The sequence below is a fragment of the Notamacropus eugenii genome, chromosome 1 (genome assembly GCF_028372415.1).
Source record: "Notamacropus eugenii isolate mMacEug1 chromosome 1, mMacEug1.pri_v2, whole genome shotgun sequence".
Classification (NCBI taxonomy): domain Eukaryota; kingdom Metazoa; phylum Chordata; class Mammalia; order Diprotodontia; family Macropodidae; genus Notamacropus; species Notamacropus eugenii.
In genome coordinates this window covers 488,213,534-488,219,533 of record NC_092872.1, presented here as the reverse complement: position 1 = coordinate 488,219,533, position 6,000 = coordinate 488,213,534, and positions in this window count along the sequence as shown.

The window sequence follows — 6,000 nt, the reverse complement described above, 5'->3', positions numbered from 1 at the left end:
AATCCACCTGGAATGAGTAGCATGAATCAGACCCTCAATTCGGTTGGAGAGAGTAAAGACCCTAAGGTATTGTGAGACTGCTGTTGCGGGAGGCCACCCCTCAAGGTAGAGCTAGATCAAGGATGAGCTCCCCTGGAAATAGAGGAAGCTTCCACCTGGTGGCCTCCTGTCTTCACCAATTATTCTTTTTTAAAAATTGATATTTTACTTTTTCCTAATTGCACATAAAAACAATTTTTAACATTAATTTTTTTAAACTTTGAGCTCCAAATTCTCTCCCTTCTCCTTTCCCTGACATGTTAACCAATTAATCTCATGAATCAGACAATAAACTTGGTTGTTTGTATTCTACTGAAGACTTAAAGTGCTTTTAAGCATCCTCTCTAACTTTCAGCACCCAGTGAAGCTCTGATGGCCTCTGTCCTACTTATGACTCTTAGAATCACCTGTGCTGAGTGTGATCTTGTCTACTAAATCCCATTTATGGAAGTGCATCTCCTTTCGACCACTAATACTGGAGGACACTCCCTCAGGTTAGACCCTTTTCCCTTTATATCAACATTCTTCAGAAGTTATAGTGTCATAACTCGAGAGCTGAAAAGGACCTGACAGGTCAACTAGTCCAACTCCCTTATTCTACAGATAAGGAGACTAAGACAATGACTTAGCCAAAGTCCCACAAGCAGTAAATGACAAAGCTGGGATTCAGACTCAGCTTCCGTGACTCCAAGTTCAGTGTTCTTTCCCCTATACCAGACCATGTCTATTGGGATCCCATTCAGTTAACCAAGTGATTGATAAACATGTATCACGTATCCCCAGTGTCTGGTGTTGTGCCTTGCATAGTGCTGTTAATTCACATTTACATAGCATTTTCAAGTTTGCAAAGCATCTCCTTCAGGAAAACCTTGTGAGGCACGTAGTATATGTATTACTATACTCATCTTACAAATGAAAACATGGAGACTTGGAGAAACAACTTCCTTATCGTCAGATAGTATGAGAAGTAGGATTCAAGCCCTGCCCTCCTAATTCTCACATCTAAATTCTTTCCATTACAATCCAATGAGTTAAAACCTATAAAATAATTAGCTATATTTTGATTTAGAATATGATGTAAACAGAGGAGAGGTGAAACAGAATGGTTTGGAGGGGAAGGAAAACAGAGAGAGACAGGCAGAGAGAGAGAGATAGAGGCAAAGAGAGACAGATAGAGATAGAGGCAGAGAGATAGAGATAGAGATAGAGACACAGAGGCACAGAAAGAGGGACAGAGACAGAGAGACAGAGGCAGAAAGAGAGAGACAGAGATAGATAAAGATATGGAGAGAGAGACAAAGACAGAAATTATTTCCAAGTGGGGCAAGGGAAGGACAATCATTTCAAAGCAGGTCTGGCAAATTCCCATGATACCAGGTGTCAAGAGAAGACTTTTCTTAGGATGTGGCAGATCTTGCTCAGTTTACCCTCATCCCAAAGCATAGCTATTCCAAGATTAAGCTTCTAAGTACCTTTGCCACCCCCATCCCATGCAATTACCCCACAGGCCACCTTGCCAGTACCTGGCCACCCTCTGAGAAACTCTAATGCTGATCCGAACCTCCTCTTACTGACCCGTGTCTGCAGTTCATTCTATAAGAAGACACTCATACTCCTTAACAAGCAATTAACTGTCAACCAGAGATGTATGGCATGCTTTGTATTTCTCTTGCCTTTATTTAGTGAACCTGGGGAGAGATCAGAATTCTCTTCCGTTCTAATTGCTGGCTCCCTTGTGCTATTAGTATTTATAACCTGCTGCGATGTGCTACCAGGTGCCACCATTGGCACATTTGTATATCCGTATTTTGTGTTTCACACACTATTGAATCTCTCTCATTAGGCTGATCCAAGTCACATTTTTAGTCCATGTATTTTGCCACTTCTGAAACTTCAGCATATTTCATTTTGACACAAATATTGGATCTTGAAAGGCCAATTATTCACCTTGAGGATAGAATTTTCTTGAGTATGAGATGCACTTCATGATAGACTGTAAAAAAAAAAGATCATGTCATAAGCCAAGCCGTGTGTGTGTGTGTGTGTGTGTGTGTGTGTGTGTGTGTGTGTGTGTGTGTGTGTGTACCATTGGCCTCTGGAGGAGCAGGACTCGCTCTTAATATAAGGGAATGTTAATGAGCACATTGGCATTCAGAAAAAGCTACAAGATGAGTTTATTCAAGGGCATTTATTTGTCTTTGTGGCCTTTAAAAAGCCCAATTAAACTTTATAAAGCTAGATCAGAAAGTAAAATTCCTACTTCATTATAAAACCATTGGGCTGGAAGAGTCCTCTGGAGGTAATTTCATCCATCCTCTGCCTCCAAGCAGAGATCTGATCAACATACCTGGGAAGATCGGTAGCTATCTCATTTGATAAGGACCCCTGAGGAAAGAATCCACAATGCATGAGTAAATAACATGAATACATAATAGATGTGCCACTGGCTTTCCATAATCATCGAGCAATTGAAAGACCCCTGACAACAATAAGATGGCTTCTTTCTGTAAATAAATCTCATGTGAGAGAGTCAATGTGGCACTGTGGAAAAAACCTGAGATTTAGGGAAGAAACAGCTGGATTAGAACTCCAGGTTCTTCTGGTTCTAAATCTGATCCAGATCTTTGGAACCTTGATGAGTGTCTAGAGGGAGGGTCTGAACAAAGTGACTTTGTACAGCAAAATTAATTTAAATGTCAATGGTTTCCAAGTAAGACTAGTTGTATCACTATTCAGAGTTTAAGTTTTTAACTAAACATTAATAATAAAATGAAATGAGTCAAACTAGATGATTGAAGATCTAATTCAGCTTGACATTACTATGGCTACACCATCTTGAAATTTCAATAGCTCAAACTCAAAAGAGCTAGAAATAAAAGATTCCAAGGATCTCTTCCAAACAAAATGGTCAGATTCCCATAACTTGTCTATTTTACCCAGAATCAGATCAAAAGAGTTTTTTCTTTCTCTGCTTTAGCCTCTAAAAAATCCTTGCTATTCTACAATACAAGGTTATATCCATGCCTAAATAACGATGTTTTCTATAATGTTGTTCAGTCATATCCAACTCTTTGTAACCCCATGGACCATAGGAAGCAAGGCCCCTCCATACTCCATTATGTCCCAAAGTCTATCCAAGCTCATGTTAATTGCTTTCATGACACTATGTATTCATTTCATCCTCTTCCAGACCCTTCTCCTTCTTTACCTTCATTCTTTCCAACATCAATGTCTGTTTACTGTAACCTGGCTGGGATTGGGGGTGGTATCATATAGAAGCTGTACAACCTTGGCAAATCATTTCCGCCTTTGAGGTCCCTATGTCCTTATCTGTAAAATGAGAGAGTTGGACTCTGGAACACTGGAGGTTCCTTTCATTTCTAAATCTCAGCTCATTCGCTATGGTCTGGGATCAGGCTCCTAATTAATGGTAGATTTGATTTTTCCACATGTATTTTGCACATACACAAGTAAGATGGATGATTAAATTGAGGGTAGACATGAGCAACTCCCCTAAATGCAACTTGAAGTGTATTAAGATACATTCTAATATTAAAAATTTTTATCAAAATCTTTTTTATAATACCTATGCCTCCTATCTAAATATATCCCTCTCCATCCCCTCTGTAGACAGCCATTTCTCCTATCAAAGAATAATAAAGAGCTTTCAGTTTAGCTGGACTGTAGACTCCAAATGTTTTTGATCATGTGCCTCTATTAGTAAAATGTTTCTGGCCTGCAGCCCCAATATATGTGTAGGGCTAGAGATGGGACCAGTGATTACATTGATATGGGGAACACTCAGGTGAGGAAACTCCCAGTGCAAGATGGCACCTTCTCTGAAAGGTAGAATCCTAGAGAGTTGCTTAGGGCACTGAGATGTTAAATGACTTGAGTAAGGTCACCCAGTCGGTATGTCTCAGAGGTAAAACTTGAACACAGCTCATCCTGGTTCTGAGACTGACTCCTCATACTCTATTCCAGGTTGTCTGCCATTCATCATTGTTACTATGCTATTGTCATTTTGTCTGTCATAAATCATATGCATGTACTTATAGAGCATATATATGCATGTATGAACTAATATATGCTTCATAAAACAGATTAAGTAGACATTTTATCAGGGCCGTGGATCCTGGCCACACTCATCTGGTTTTTTAATTCATTTTTGCCAATTTTCTGGGTGTACCTCAGAGTTGTTCTGATTTTGATTTCTCTTATTAGTGATTTGGAACATTCTTCCTATGGTGAAATGAATTGTAAGAAGCTAAGGGGCAGCTAGATGACCCAGTGGATAGAGTGATGTATCTGGAGTCAGAAAAACCTGAGTTCAAATCCAGCCTCAGACCCTTATTAACTGTGTGAGTCTGGGCAAGTCTCTTAACTGTTCCATGCCTCAGTTTCTTCATCTGTAAAATGAGGATAACAATAGCACCTGTAAGGATAAAATGAGATGATATTTGTAACATGCTTAGCTCAATGCCTGGAACACAGTAGGCACTTAATAAATGCTTATTCCCCTCTCTTTTTTGAGAAGGTTAGTTTGGCTAGATCACCAAATATTAGAGAATTAGGCAAAATGATACCCGCTATCCTTATCAAAGCATGCTCCTTGGACTGATCACAGTAACCACAGAAGCTTGACTTCCCTCTTCATTCTTTGACCATATTAAGCACCAATATTTAAATATTGCCCATAGCTTTGTGTTCAGCACTATCTATACCAGAAGCTGTGGGTGACAAAAAAAAGCTATGAAAGAACTCCACTCTTTTTTTTTACCTTCAAAAAAGATGAGCAAAAAAATCATGCATTTTGGGGTTTAGAGCTAAAATATCCCAACATTTTTTTCCTGCTTTTCCCCAATGATCAGATTCTTGTCACTTATTTTTAATAAGCTTTTTTATGGGTATGTGTTTTTTATATTTTATATAGATTGAACTAAAAGATAACTCAGAGATCAGGTAGTCAAAAAACTTCTATTTTTACAGACTAGGAAACAGTCTCAGAGAGACCTTGTCTGTCCTTTAAGTGACCTTCCCAAGGAATAAAGCAAATGAGTAGCAACTAGATTTTTAATTTCCTAACTTCTAGTCCCATGCTTTTCCCACTAAAATTCTATTTATATGATTGAGCTTTATTTTGTATTAATTATTTTATATTTTGTTTTGTATTATTCACACTTTGTTCGGGTGAGAAAACATACACAGGGAGATTAAATAAAAGAAAAATTCAAAATTAAAATTTAAACATGTGATGTTTCTGATTTAAAAGGATCCCACTTAGGGGCAAGCAGATAAATGGTTAACTACTGACTGTCAAGGGTGGGTGAGTGGAAGAGGAGTTTTTTAATTTCATCTTTTTTAGGTTTAATCTTCATTATTAGCATTTTCTCCATCACTCTCCAAATCAATAAAACACTAAATTGAGCCCTGGTTTGTAGCTTGCTGATTTTCAGAAATGTAAATTTTCACACTGAAAATTTAAGAACTGGCTCCAGAATACACATGGGCTTACTCTTCAAGGAAACTGCAGCTGAGGGCAAAGGACTCATACACCTGTAGCAATATAAAATGAAAAAGAATTTTAAGACCCAGTTTGACCAGGAAAAGTTTCAAGGAGGGAAGGAGATTTGAGCTGGGCCTCAAAAGATGTACAGCATTTAGGGAGATAGAAAAAAGGAGGAAAAAAAAGATATTTTGGTAAAAAGAATTAGGACAGTATATTTATAGGCTAGAGAAGAAACTACGGTGAAGACAATATTAGGGAGATGCAAATAGCAAATCCCAAACAAGGCCTGGGCAGGGAATCAGGAGGCCTGGTTTCTTAGCCCAGCACTGTGTGTGATCTTGTCTGCTTGGATCACAACCTCTTTCACTTTTCTCATCTGAATTGTGAATCCCAGTCTTCTAGCTCTGAGACCTTGGGGAATCCCAGGTTCTCTATGTGAGAAATGGAGTGGG